The sequence below is a fragment of the Pristiophorus japonicus genome, chromosome 18, assembly GCF_044704955.1.
Source record: "Pristiophorus japonicus isolate sPriJap1 chromosome 18, sPriJap1.hap1, whole genome shotgun sequence".
Lineage (NCBI taxonomy): Eukaryota > Metazoa > Chordata > Chondrichthyes > Pristiophoridae > Pristiophorus > Pristiophorus japonicus.
Genome location: NC_091994.1, coordinates 35,355,661 through 35,371,110, shown reverse-complemented (window position 1 = coordinate 35,371,110; position 15,450 = coordinate 35,355,661). Strand labels below are relative to the sequence as shown.

At 44.2% G+C, this 15,450-nt stretch overlaps 1 pseudogene; it reads left to right on the top strand.

Moving 5' to 3' along the window:
* The first annotated feature begins 442 nt into the window (after positions 1 to 442).
* On the top strand, positions 443 to 672 carry LOC139229526 (U2 spliceosomal RNA; annotated as a pseudogene).
* The last annotated feature ends 14,778 nt before the right edge of the window (positions 673 to 15,450 follow it).

Genomic DNA, 15,450 nt, shown 5'->3' with positions numbered 1-15,450 from the left:
GTGTGGAAATGTTTTGGACATTAGAGATCGAGTTGCCGGATGCTCTTGTGTTTTCGGCCCAAGCTCCAACAGCGCTCTTGTTGTAGGTGGATCTGGGCCTGGAGGAGGTTCACATCATCAGGTCCACCGTGGGCTTACTTTACAACCAACCAGCCAGAATTGGTCGGTGGAACACTGGCATTCCCAGCGGTAACGAGTGGGGCGGAGCTTCCTTAACAATTCTCACTCTTCCCACCTTTGGTGCTCTTTTGTTGCCTACCCAAACACAGGGAGCTGAATATCTGTAATTGGAATCTGTTTGGTTCTATAGAGTGAACCAAGGGGAGTTCAATCACAGTCAGTCTCACTTGGCAGCTATTGAATTTGTGCTCAAGCTAATCGAATCTTTCAACCCACTGTCCAGTTCCGTCTGGATCTGGCCGCAAGGGTTTTAGTTATTTCTGGTCCTTCTCGGCCTTTTGGCTAAGATCTGCATAACTAACCTGACCAGCCACCATGACTTCCGGGTGGTTTCTCCCTGGTCAGGAAGGTATATGCTTACATTTTTGTAAACAGGAGGTGGGTGGGATTGGTGACCCATCCACCTCCACGGAGGTGTGTGGGGGACCTGACCCATCCACCTCCATGGCACGAACCTGGTATTGCAGTACTTCCAGGAACGGTGCAGTGGCTCTAGGCCTTTTGGCTAAGAGCATTGGCGCAGAGTGATCCTTGACTGGTGCAGGGTGACCTCTGGCGTTTGACAAAGAATTGTAACGATTGGATAACGATTGGACATGAATTTTTAAAAAAAAAAAAAAAAAAAAAAAATTCTGGTCCTTCAAAACAGGATTTAATCAACTTGCAGCAGAGTTGATGACATTTACAAAAGGAATGTAAGAGTTCATAAATTCACCGGGTAGTTGAGGAATGTGGATGACAGCATGGGACCAACTGCACTGACCTGAAAGGGCCCTTGTGCAGATACCGTGCTAAAAAGGGTAAATTTAATGCGACTCAACGTTTATATCCACTGAAGAAGCTGCTTATTCATTTCAGCAGATCCTGGCACAAGGATTGAAACTGTCTGGGTCAGGTGTTAGATGAAGATCACATGGGCCGAAGGTTCTACCTGCTGCTATCCCAGAAACCTGACAACAGGATGGGAGGGAGGACAATCCTCAATGGTCTCTGTGCCTTCCTGCTACCTTACGACCATCAATAGAATGTTATCCCAATGTCACTCACTGGAGCAAACCTGTAGGAGGGCTTTGGGTGCAAGGCATGTGATGACCTTCCAGTGCTTTAGTGCGGCCTCTGGGTGTCTTTACACCTGATATTATCATTGTAGCACTGGTTAATGCCTGTCCTCCTTGTTCTTGAGCTTCCATCAATAAAAGGAAATTTCAGGGACCTCTCCCTTTAAACTCTGAGGTTGTACTTCCATTAAGAATTATAATCGAAGCCCAAAGCGACCAGGATTGGATCTGTTCTGAAATTGGCCATATTTGGATCTCCACAGATTTCAATCCATCTGTGCCATTAAAAAAGATCTCAGCCTGTGCTGAGAGGGAAAATGTTCTCAGTGTATGAGTGTATGAATCTTTGGATCATAGTGTCATTCAAACATGGCAGATAGCAGGTAGTACATGCCATTTGACACACTCTGTCAAAGATAGGTGGCTTGAAACAAATCAAAGTAATCCTAAACTGTTGATCTAATAGAATTGTCTGATCCCTGGAGGTCTAGTGATGGGATCTACTCATGATCCCTAGCACTCATAAGAAACAGAAACATAGAATGGTTACAGCACAGAAAGAGACCCGTCGAGCCTAAGCCGGCTATCTGCAAGATGACCAGTTAGTCCCACTCCCCCATCCTTTCCCTGTAGTCCTGCAAATTTCTTTCCCTCAGGTACTTATCCAACTCCCTTTTAAAAGCCACAATTGAATCTGCCTCCACCACTTTTTCAGGCAGTGCATTCCAGATCCTAATCACTCGATGCATTATAACGTTTTTCCTCATGTCGCCTTTGGTTCTTCTGCCAATCACCTTAAATCTGTGTCCTCTGGTTCTCGACCCTTCTGCCAATGGGAACAGTTTTTCTCTCTCTACTCTGTCTAGACCCCTCGTGATTTTGAACACCTCTATCAAATCTCCTCTCAACCTTCTCTGCTTTAAGGAGAACAACTCCGGCTTTTCCAGTCTATCCACATAACTGACGTCCCTCATGGGTGGAACTATTCTTGCACATCTTTTCTGCACCCACTCTAAGGCCTTCATATCCTTCTAAAGTGCAGTGCCCAGAATTGGACACAATACTCCAGTTGAGGCCGAACCAGTGTATTATAAAGGTTTATCATAATTTCCTTGCTTTTGTACTCTATGGGCTAGAAATTCAGTTTTTGCCGATATCGTTTTTTTCTGTTATTTTACGGAAAAAATACCACTAAAACTTTGCCATTTTTTAAGGGGGTAAAATTTGCCAAAAAAATGTGCCCGAAGGTAAAAATTGGCATTGCACAAGGATTCATGGTGTAAACCACAGTCTTTGGCAACTTTGGTCCAAGGCCTATCACCGCCAAAAGTACAGGCCCTGGGAGGGGAGAAAACACAAAAAAATTGCAAAAATAAAAAAATTTAAAAATCAGAAAACATTCACTATACACATAACTAATGAATTGCTGAAAAAGAATTAAAAAATAAAAACTTCACCTTACCTTTTTTGTGGGTCTTCATACCTACCACTGTGTCTGGGGTTTCAATGCAGGCTTTTCTTGGGTGTTTTTTTTCACCCTGAGTACGGATTCGCCGAACGGCCAATTTTAAGTGGTGCAGTTTTTTTTGGCGTAGCACGTGGTCGATCCGCTTTTTGACGATATTTCAAAACCACCATTTGTTAACTTTGGCCAATTTAGGTGAGTACCTTTTACCAGCAAAAAAGCGAAATATCGGCGATAAAACACACGCAAGGCTGGCCAATTTCTCCCCATAGCCTCTATTTATGAAGCCCAGGATCCCGTATGCTTTTTTATGCTCTGATGGGGAGGCTGAAGGGTTTTTCTGGGTTGAATTGGGATGCATTTGTCTATCACCCATATCCATCTTGTGATCCTTGTGTGATGAAGTGTTGGTTTAGATATAGCCATACCAGGAACAGATCTCTGAATCCTCTGCCATACACACAACCCAAGTTCTCAGGTCAAAGTTAAAAACCCCATTTAATGTTTTGAAAAGAAGCATGAACAAAAACACTGAAGTCTGTCTAATATGAGTTAATATCTGCGACTGATCCTCCAGTCACTTAGCTCAATACAATCTCTGCGGTTCTAATATTCCCACAAAATAATTAAAATTAGAAGTAATTTCTGGCAACTAAGCCGAGATGTACTATTTTTGTCTCTGTCCCTCTTTCTCTCATCTCCAGCAAAATTTCATCTATGTTTTGATCTGTTAGAAACATAGAAACATAGAAAATAGGTGCAGGAGCAGGCCATTCAGCCCTTCTAGCCTGCACCGCCATTCAATGAGTTTATGGCTGAACATGAAACTTCAGTACCCACTTCCTGCTTTCACGCCATACCCCTTGATCCCCCGAGTAGTAAGGACTTCATCTAACTCCCTTTTGAATATATTTAGTGAATTGGCCTCAACTACTTCCTGTGGTAGAGAATTCCACAGGTTCACCACTCTCTGGGTGAAGAAGTTTCTCCTTATCTCGGTCCTAAATGGCTTACCCCTTATCCTTAGACTGTGACCCCTGGTTCTGGACTTCCCCAACATTGGGAACATTCTTCCTGCATCCAACCTGTCCAAACCCGTCAGAATTTTAAACGTTTCTATGAGGTCCCCTGAACTCCAGTGAATACAAGCCCAGTTGATCCAGTCTTTCTTGATAGGTCAGTCCCACCATCCCGGGAATCAGTCTGGTGAATCTTCGCTGCACTCCCTCAATAGCAAGTATGTCCTTCCTCAAGTTAGGAGACCAAAACTGTACACAATACTGCAGATGTGGCCTCACCAAGGCCCTGTACAACTGTAGCAACACCTCCCTGCCCCTGTACTCAAATCCCCTCGCTATGAAGGCCAACATGCCATTTGCTTTCTTAACCGCCTGCTGTACCTGCATGCCAACCTACAATGACTGATGTACCATGACACCCAGGTCTCGTTGCACCTTCCCTTTTCCTAATCTGTCACCATTCAGATAATAGTCTGTCTCTCTGTTTTTACCACCAAAGTGGATAACCTCACATTTATCCACATTATACTTCATCTGCCACGCATTTGCCCACTCACCTAACCTATCCAAATCACTCTGTAGCCTCATAGCATCCTCCTCGCAGCTCACACTGCCACCCAACTTAGTGTCATCCGCAAATTTGGAGATACTACATTTAATCCCCTTGTCTAAATCATTAATGTACAATGTAAACAGCTGGGGCCCCAGCACAGAACCCTGCGGTACCCCACTAGTCACTGCCTGCCATTCCGAAAAGTACCCATTTACTCCTACTCTTTGCTTCTTGTCTGACAACCAGTTCTCAATCCACGTCAGCACACTACCCCCAATCCCATGTGCTTTAACTTTGCACATTAATCTCCTGTGTGGGACCTTGTCGAAAGCCTTCTGAAAGTCCAAATATACCACATCAACTGGTACTCCTTTGTCCACTTTATTGGAAACATCCTCAAAAAATTCCAGAAGATTTGTCAAGCATGATTTCCCTTTCACAAATCCATGCTGACTTGGACCTATCATGTCACCATTTTCCAAATGCGCTGCTATGACATCCTTAATAATTGATTCCATCATTTTACCCACTACTGAGGTCAGGCTGACCGGTCTATAATTCCCTGCTTTCTCTCTCCCTCCTTTTTTAAAAAGTGGGGTTACATTGGCTACCCTCCACTCGATAGGAACTGATCCAGAGTCAATGGAATGTTGGAAAATGACTGTCAATGCATCCGCTATTTCCAAGGCCACCTCCTTAAGTACTCTGGGATGCAGTCCATCAGGCCCTGGGGATTTATCGGCCTTCAATCCCATCAATTTCCCCAACACAATTTCCCGACTAATAAAGATTTCCCTCAGTTCCTCCTCCTTAATAGACCCTCTGACCACTTTTATATCCGGAAGGTTGTTTGTGTCCTCCTTAGTGAATACTGAACCAAAGTACTTGTTCAATTGGTCTGCCATTTCTTTGTTCCCCGTTATGACTTCCCTGATTCTGACTGCAGGGGACCTTTACTAACCTTTTTCTCTTTACATACCTATAGAAACTTTTGCAATCCGCCTTAATGTTCCCTGCAAGCTTCTTCTCGTACTCCATTTTCCCTGCCCTAATCAAACCCTTTGTCCTCCTCTGCTGAGTTCTAAATTTCTCCCAGTCCCCAGGTTCGCTGCTATTTCTGGCCAATTTGTATGCCATTTCCTTGGCTTTAATACTATCCCTGATTTCCCTAGATAGCCACGGTTGAGCCACCTTCCCTTTTTTATTTTTACGTCAGACAGGAATGTACAATTGTTGTAATTCATCCATGCGGTCTCTAAATGTCTGCCATTGCCCATCCACAGTCAACCCCTTAAGTATCATTAGCCAATCTATCTTAGCCAATTCATGCCTCATACCTTCAAAGTTACCCTTCTTTAAGTTCTGGACCATGGTCTCTGAATTAACTGTTTCATTCTCCATCCTAATGCAGAATTCCACCATATTATGGTCACTCTTCCCCAAGGGGCCTCGCACAATGAGATTGCTAATTAATCCTCTCTCATTACACAACACCCAGTCTAAGATGGCCTCCCCCCTAGTTGTTTCCTCGACATATTGGTCTAGAAAACCATCCCTTATGCATTCCAGGAAATCCTCCTCCACCGTATTGCTTCCAGTTTGGCTAGCCCAATCTATGTGCATATTAAAGTCACCCATGATAACTGCTGCACCTTTATTGCATGCACTCCTAATTTCCTGTTTGATGCCCTCCCCAACATCACTACTACTGTTTGGAGGTCTGTACACAACTGCCACTAACGTTTTTTGCCCTTTGGTGTTCTGCAGCTCTACCCATATAGATTCCACATCATCCAAGCTAATGTCCTTCCTAACTATTGCCTTAATCTCCTCCTTAACCAGCAATGCTACCCCACCTCCTTTTCCTTTTATTCTATCCTTCCTGAATGTTGAATACCCCTGGATGTTGAGTTCCCAGCCCTGATCATCCTGGAGCCACGTCTCCGTAATCCCAATCACATCATATTTGTTAACATCTATTTGCACAGTTAATTCATCCACCTTATTGCGGATACTCCTTGCATTAAGACACAAAGCCTTCAGGCTTGCTTTTTTAACACCCTTTGTCCTTTTAGAATTTTGCTGTACAGTGGCCCTTTTTGTTCTTTGCCTTGGGTTTCTCTGCCCTCCACTTTTCCTCATCTCCTTTCTGTCTTTTGCTTTTGCCTCATTTTTGTCTCCCTCTATCTCCCTGTATAGGTTCCCATCCCCCTGCAATATTAGTTTAACTCCTCCCCCTAGGACATTGGTTCCGGATCTGCCCAGGTGCAGACCGTCCGGTTTGTACTGGTCCCACCTCCCCCAGAACCGGTTCCAATGCCCCAAGAATTTGAATCCCTCCCTGCTGCACCACTGCTCAAGCCATGTATTCATCTGCGCTATCCTGCGATTCCTAGGGTGCTCTAGTCTCTCAATATTTCTTGTCCATCCCTCCCCCTGTCTCTGTTCTGTCTCTCTGCATCTTGCCTCAGTCTTATTTTCTATCGCTCTGTCTTTCTGTATCTGGTCGTTGTCTTTCTCTGTTTCTGTCCGTGGTTACTGTGTGTGTCTCTATCTATCTGTGTCTCTATCTATCTGCATATCGATTGGTCAAATCAAATCGCACGGGGTAGCCTTGAGGAGGAATTCATAGAATGCATACAGGATTGTTTCTTAGAACAGTATGTTACAGAACCTACAAGGGAGCAAGCTATCTTAGATCTGGTCCTGTGTAATGAGACAGGAATAATAAACGATCTCCTAGTAAAAGATCCTCTCGGAATGAGTGATCACAGTATGGTTGAATTTGGAATACAGATTGAGGGTGAGGAAGTAGTGTCTCAAGCGAGCGTACTATGCTTAAACAAAGGGGACTATAGTGGGATGAGGGCAGAGTTGGCTAAAGTAGGCTGGAAACACAGACTAAACGGTGGCACAATTGAGGAGCAGTGGAGGACTTTTAAGGAGCTCTTTCATAGTGCTCAACAAAAATATATTCCAGTGAAAAAGAAGGGCGGTAAGAGAAGGGATAACCAGCCGTGGATAAACAAGGAAATAAAGGAGAGTATCAAATTAAAAACCAATGCGTATAAAGTGGCCAAGGTTAGTGGGAAACTAGAAGATTGGGAAAATTTTAAACAACAGCAAAGTGACTAAGAAAGCAATAAAGAAAGGAAAGATAGATTACGAAAGTAAACTTGCGCAAAACATAAAAACAGATATAAAACGGAAAAGAGTGACTAAAGTAAATGTTGGTCCCTTAGAAGATGAGAAGGGGGATTTAATAATGGCAAATGTGGAAATGGCTGAGACCTTAAACAATTATTTTGCTTCGGTCTTCACAGTGGAAGACACAAAAAATTTCCAAAAATTGCTGGTCACGGGAATGTGGGAAGGGAGGACCTTGAGATAATCACTATCACTAGGGGAGGTTAGTGCTGGACAGGCTAATGGGACTCAAGGTAGACAAGTCCCCTGGTCCTGATGAAATGCATCCAGGGTATTAAAAGAGATGGCGGAAGTTATAGCAGATCCATTCGTTATAATCTACCAAAATTCTCTGGACTCTGGGGAGATACCAGCGGATTGGAAAGCAGCTAATGTAACGCCTCTGTTTAAAAAAGGGGGCAGACAAAAGGCAGGTAACTATAGGCCGGTTAGTTTAACATCTGTAGTGGGGAAAATGCTTGAAGCTATCATTAAGGAAGAAATAGCGGGACATCTAGATAGGAATAGTGCAATCAAGCAGACGCAACATGGATTCATGAAGGGGAAATCATGTTTAACTAATTTACTGGAATTCTTTGAGGATATAACGAGCATGGTGGATAGAGGTGTACCGATGGATGTGGTGTATTTAGATTTCCAAAAGGCATTCGATAAGGTGCCACACAAAAGGTTACTGCAGAAGATATTCAAGACGGAGTTAGATATGGCCCTTACGGCTAAGGCTAAGGGGATCAAGGGGTATGGAGAGAAAGCAAGAAAGGGGTACTGAGGGAATAATCAGCCATGATCTTATTGAATGGTGGTGCAGGCTTGAAGGGCTGAATGGCCTACTCCTGCACCGGTTTTCTATGTTTCTATGTAAAGGTATGCGGAGTCAGAGGAAATGTATTAGCATGGATCGAGAATTGGCTGGCTAACAGAAAGCAGAGAGTCGGGATAAATGGGTCCTTTTCGGGTTGGAAATCGGTGGTTAGTGGTGTGCCACAGGGATCGGTGCTGGGACCACAACTGTTTATAATATACATAGATGACATGGAAGAGGGGACAGAGTGTAGTGTAACATAATTTGCAGATGACACAAAGATTAGTGGGAAAGCGGGTTGTGTAGAGGACACAGAGAGGCTGCAAAGAGATTTAGATAGGTAAGCGAATGGGCTAAGGTTTGGCAGATGGAATACAATGTCGGAAAATGTGAGGTCATCCACCTTGGAAAAAAAAACAGTAAAAGGAAATATTATTTGAATGGGGAGAAATTACAACATGCTGCGGTGCAGAGGGACCAGGGGGTCCTTGTGCATGAATCCCAAAAAGTTAGTTTGCAGGTGTAGCAGGTAATCAGGAAGGCGAATGGAATGTTGGCCTTCATTGCGAGAAGGATGGAGTACAAAAGCAGGGAGGTCCTGCTGCAACTGTACAGGGTATTGGTGAGGCCGCACCTGGAGTACTGCGTGCAGTTTTGGTCACCTTACTTAAGGAAGGATATACTAACTTTGGAGGGGGTACAGAGACGATTCACTAGGCTGATTCAGGAGATGAGGGGGTTACCTTATGATGATAGATTGAGTAGACTGGGTCTTTACTCGTTGGAGTTCAGAAGGATGAGGGGTGATCTTATAGAAACATTTAAAATAATGAAAGGGATAGACAAGATCGAGGCAGAGAGGTTGTTTCCACTGGTCGGGGAGACTAGAACTAGGGGGCACAGCCTCAAAATACGGGGGAGCCAATTTAAAACCGAGTTGAGAAGGAATTTCTTCTCCCAGAGGATTGTAAATCTGTGGAATTCTCTGCCCAAGGAAGCAGTTGAGGCTAGCTCATTGAATGTATTCGAATCACAGATCGATCGATTTTTAACCAATAAGGGAATTAAGGGTTATGGGGAGCGGGCGGGTAAGTGGACCTGAGTCCACGGCCAGATCAGCCATGATCTTGTTGAATGGTGGAGCAGGCTCGAGGGGCTAGATGGCCTACTCCTGTTCCTAATTCTTATGTTCTTTTATTCTTATGTTCTTATGTCATTGTTTCTCTCTGTTTCAGTGTTTTTCCCTCTTTCTCTCTCTCCGTCTTGCCAAATGCAGAACCTTTGTGGTTACATAGCGATTTGCTTCACTCACCCAATGGGAAACCACCCATACTCCATCTGACTACAGCACGAGTGTCCATTTCACTTGATCCAGCCTCTCGCGTCTCCCTTTGCGATTGGCCATTGGCAGTTTGTGTGGAATTTCAATCACGCTGCAAAGGGAAATAAACTGGATGTAAAGTGAACCTGAACGTCAAAATCTTGAATTCATCTGAAGTTATTTTTATGGCTGAATTTGGATTATTTGTTGTTGATTGTTGTATTTGGCAATTGTCTAGATGTTGGATGAATAATTAGACATTTTTAATATATAATGAAAGATATTTAGACTTGGAAAGAAAGAAAACACTTACATGTGTACAGCATCTTACCACGTCGCGCAGAAACATCTACAATGCATTACTTTGAAGCGCAGTGACAGATGACAAGCCTTTGGAGAGAGTACAGAAGAGATTTACTCGAATGGTTCCAGGGATGTGGGATTAAAGTTACGTGGATAGGCTGGAGAAGGTGAGGTTGTTCTCCTCAGAGCAGAGAAGGCTAAGAGGAGATTTGATAGAGGTATTTAAAATCATGAAGGGTTTAGATAGAATAAAGAATGAGAAATTGTTTCCAATAGCTGAAGGGCTGATAACCAGAGGGCACAGGTTTAAGATAATTGGCAAAAGAACCAGAGGTGACATGAGGGAATACCTTTGTATGCAACGAGTGGCTAGGATTTGGAATACACTGCCTGATAGGGTAGTGGATACAGATTTAATAACAGCCTTCAAAAGGGAATTGGATAAATACTTGAAGGAGAAAATAGTGCAGGGATATGGGGAATGAGCGGGGAATGGGATGAACTGGATTGCTCTTTGACAGTGCCAGTGCAGAGTCGATGGTCTGAATACAGTATGTCTATCATACTCCATATGTTATGTACTATTCATCACATTTTGTTATTTCTTAAGACATAGACTACAGATATTCTAGCTCCTGGGTTAATAGGTATTTTCTGTTGGGAAGAGCTTCTCTTACATTGGAAGTTACTGGCTTACTTTCCCTACTTTAAAAAAAGTTTGTTGCAAGAAATCTGCATATGACCTAGAATAGGTTTGCTTATAATGAGCTGTGATGTGAGGGTCAGGAAATGTGCACACACAGAATACTTTTATTACATTACAGATAGCAGTTCAAAGCGATTGAATGAAAGTGCTCCTACTACACCAGTGTGCCATTTTTCCGTTTCTCACACCAGCTATCCTACAGTTCCCGATCGAGATTTCCTAGGGGCAGTTGTGTGCATTGAGTCCATGGCAAACAGAACTTGGACTGAGGCTGTCCCAGACACATTTTACACGGGTGCCTAGAATTTACATGGAGCCAGCAGTAAATGAGTGGAACCCCTGAGAAACAACATTAACGGTTGAAATGATTTTCTTCGCTCCACCAATGGCAGCCACGCCTTCAGCTGCTTTGCCCCTGAGCTCTGAAATTCCTTCCCTAATCTCTCCGCCTCGCTATGTCTCCTCCTTTAAGATGCTCCTTATAAACCTACCTCTTTGACCAAGCTTTTGGTCACCTGTCCGAATATCTCCTTATGTGGCTCAGTGTCAGATTTTGTTTGATCACGCTCCTGTGAAGCGCCCTGGAACGTTTTACTACGATAAAGGTTCTATATAAATGCAAGTTGTTATTGTTGAAGACAGCATTTCTATGGGGTTTCTGCTAACATTTTGTGGAAGTAACAGCAGGAGACCAGGAGAACCTGGCAGAAATTCAGGGCTGTTGCCCTTTATACTATTATGTGTCACTTCTATCCCCTTGGAGCATAAAATACTGTGAAAAGTAGTTGAATGATATCCTTTCAAAAAAATGTGCAGTTTTATACCAACGTGTGTTGATGTAAATTATAATCAGTGCAAAAAGGATGAGACCAGAGTAAGGCTTACTGAAAATGTAACCAAGGCAAGTTCTGTGGGGACCCCAGTTTATGCATTCTCAAAAGACTTTGGTTTATTGTCTGAACAAGGATAGGTCTCTGAGTTACATATTGGGAATAAGAGAGCGGGGTGAGGGATGGGTTCAAAAATAATTGATTATATATTGCGATGTCACGTGCAACCCCCACCCCCACTCCATAATGCTTACAGTGAGATAACTGCATCCTTTCTGAAGCAGGAACTGCAATGGAAAGGACGGCAGAATGTGTTTAGCAGTGAATAATGCTGGCTTTGGCAGCCACCAAGCAAAAGCCGAGGAAAAACAACAGAACATCTGTGCGATGGGGTTGAAAACCAGAAAAAATTAGCCACTGCTGCATCTGTGAAGGATTACTGGCACAGGCCGTCCAGTAAATGTGCAAACTCAAAATGTGTCAGAAGTGAAAAATATGCCAAGCACAACAGGAAGTACAACATCAACAGCATTAGATCACGGAGCTGTACTGGTAAACTTTGTTATTTTGTGTTTGTATTCTGGAATACTCTTTGGCCGTTGACTTTTGAGAATGATCTAGCATTTACAGATTTTAACCTGGGCGTCTCCCCCTCCCTTGATGGGGGCACGTTCCTGATGGGGTGGGATTTCGGTCTGCATTCCAAGACGCCCCCGCTGAACCTGGCTGTATTTCTGACCCCGGGGTCATTTACATGAGGCGGGCTCCCTGGCTCCACAAGGGAGTCAGTGCGAGGATCAGGTATCCAGTGGGCACGTTGACATATTTCTTTCCTGAAGAATGTTTTTGCTCTGTATGATGGGCCTAGGCATAGCTAAGAGTACTTGCACAAACCCTTCTTCTTGCCCAGAGCTCTTCTCTGTTGACCTTGGAATGTTGGATTCTGGGCCATAACAGGTGACTCCTGTGTCCAGTGTGTCTCTCTCATTCGCTCACAGAGGGTGGGTGTATTGTAACCTGTCCACAGGAAAATAATCATAATCCCAGGTAAAAGTATTAACCGAGTATGGGGCAATGGTGGCTAAATGGAGTTGAGGTACAGATCAGCTGCGATCTAATTGAATGGTGGAACAGGCTCGAGGGGTGAATGGCCTCCTCCTGTTCTTATGAGAGGCAGGAACATAGCAGAGCACTTGCCACCTCCACCTGGCCCCAATCCACTGAAAAATCAGAGGAAGGGAGGTACAAAGTCCAAGCCATTGCGTTGGAGATTTTTCTGTCAGTGCGTGTACTGCTTGTTGGGGAACGGAACCAGGTTACATCACAATTTGTGCACAATTAGCTCATCTCAGCTTGGCCGGGACTGGAGGTGCTACACTGGACTCAACGGTCCCAGGCTGGGGTGGGAGTGGAGGCAATGGGAGGCGGGGGCGTTGGAGTGGTGTGGCCCGGTTGCCAAATTTGTATTTCTAACCAGTGAACCCTGGTGGAAAGTGCAGGGTTGTAGGTGTCAGGTGAGGTTAAATTTGGTTCAAACTTATAACAAAACCATCAAGTGTAGAGTTGAGATTTTGTATCTTTTTTGGTGAATTTTGTGCCTCAAACATAGGCAATAAGAGTTGCATCTTAAGATTACTGCCTCATTTCTAATGCACCGAAACTCACAAATTCCAAAACACCATCAGAGGATAATTAACTGATGTTATTTTGTGTTTGATGGTTAGACAATGTCATTCAATTCACTTCAGCATTGTCCCTGCCTATGTGATAGAAATACTGATGTAATCCTTCAAGGGTATAACATGCACACGTTCTAATTTACAAAATGATTCTTGGATAATATTTGTACAATATAGCTTTGCTACCACTAGATGTCTGTAGTGTTTACTGTAACCATGAGTGCAAGTAAGTTTCCTGTCTTTGTTTAACAACTTTGGGATATCCAAACATTTGTAATGTAACAACTGGCATATTTGTAGCCTTGCCACACTCAATGCTCCAATGTGCCACTCTAGTTGTCAGGAGGATTTTCTGGGTTACAAGTACAGAGACTGAGCCTGGAACACAGAGATTGGGACATAGACTGAGATACAGACTGAGATACACAGACTGAGACACACAGACTGAGAGACACAGACCGAGAGACAAAGACCGAGACACAGAGACTGAGGCATACAGATTGGGATACAGAGACAAGGTCACAGACAGGGACCTAGATACTGACACAGAGATACTGAGACACAGACTGAGATACACAGACTGAGAGACAGACTGGGATACACAGACTGAGACACAGACATGGATCTAGATACTGACACAGAGATACTGAGACACAGACAGGGACACAGAAACTGACACACAGATTCTGAGACAGAGACCAGAGGCTGACACAGAAATACTGAGACACAGACAGGAACCTAGATACTGACAGAGAGATACTGAGATACAGACAGCGACCCAGAGACTGACACACAGATTCTGAGACAGAGACCAGAGGCTGACACAGAGATACTGAGACACAGACAGGGACCTAGATACTGACACAGAGATACTGAGACACAGACAGGGACACAGAGACTGACACACAGATTCTGAGACAGAGAACAGAGGCTGACACAGAGATACTGAGACACAGACAGGGACCTAGATACTGACACAGAGATACTGAGACACAGGCTGAGAGACACAGTCAGGGACACAGACTGACACACAGATACTGAGACACAGACCAGAGGCTGACACACAGAACCTGTGGAGTTGGGTTTGGGAGGGTGCTGACCTCCTTGCTGCTGATGCTGCCGCTGTTTTTTTTTTGCAGAGAACTGGTTGTGAGGCACAGATCCGGATCCACCGGATTCAACAGTTTCCCGAACGAAACTACCAGGAATAGGCTCGATCGGGACAAACTGGTGCAATTCCTTGCAGTTACTGGGATAAAAGCAGCCTAGGACTTGTCTGGGGCGGATACCGGGATCCGGGTGCTGTAACTCGGGCGGGAGAGTGACCGGCTGCTTTCTATTTGCTGAATGTGCTGAATGTGCTCGCTCAGTGTCTCTGGCGGTGTCCCCGCCCCATGGTGTTGCCATCTGGCGATTCCTGAATGTCTTTTCTCATCAAACTTATTGGGGAAGTACAAAGGCGATAAAGGTGAGATTTTCATTTCTAACTTCCCTGGTGGAGACTATTTTCAGCAAATCCCACCCCAAATAGTCCATGTTGGTTTGTACTTTCCACCTTTGTGGGAGGACTGCCAGCCTGGCGTTACCTTGTCCTTTTGCATCGCACCACTGTGGCTTTGCATTCAGCTCGGGACTGAGCAGGCTGAGTGCATTGTCTAATAGAAATCTGATTTCATACCAGGGAACTTCCAGACCCCTGGGTGGGACTGGTAGCAGACTGAGTAAGGATTGCAGTCAACAAACTAATGAATGCTTTGGGGGAGTGATGAGCAACAGAAATCTCACAGGGATTTCGATGACATCATGAGGGGTCAGTGAGACGGGTTATAATCGTGGTTGGATCCTTGAGATTGCTGCCTACTCATCACTGTCTTGTGTCTGGTGGGTTTTTTAACACTGTGTCTGGTTTTATTAGATCCCTTTGCCCGTATCATGTGCCACGGTGTGGACGGGTCAGGACTGGCACCGTTCGCATGCCCGCACTGAAGAATTAACATCTGCGATGTAACCAGGTGGGTTTCTCGAGCAAGATTCTGCGTTCCATTATCGTATTGTGTTCTTACATTTGTTTTAAGTGTAGGAGCCCGTTAATTTGGACACTCTATGATTTTACATGTTTTAAAACATTTTTAACGCTGAGCATTTTGTTGGAACATTTTCTTCTCCTACATTCTAAAATCTGTTTGTGTCAAAAGTACGAAGGAAATTTAACGCTAAAAAGGTAGATTCCAGAAAGGAAATGGCATCGCAGTAATGCTTGATTATCAAAAGTACTTTCGTGGAGTGAATGTCAGTTGTCGGCTTTGTAACTGTGGCACTGGTGAAAC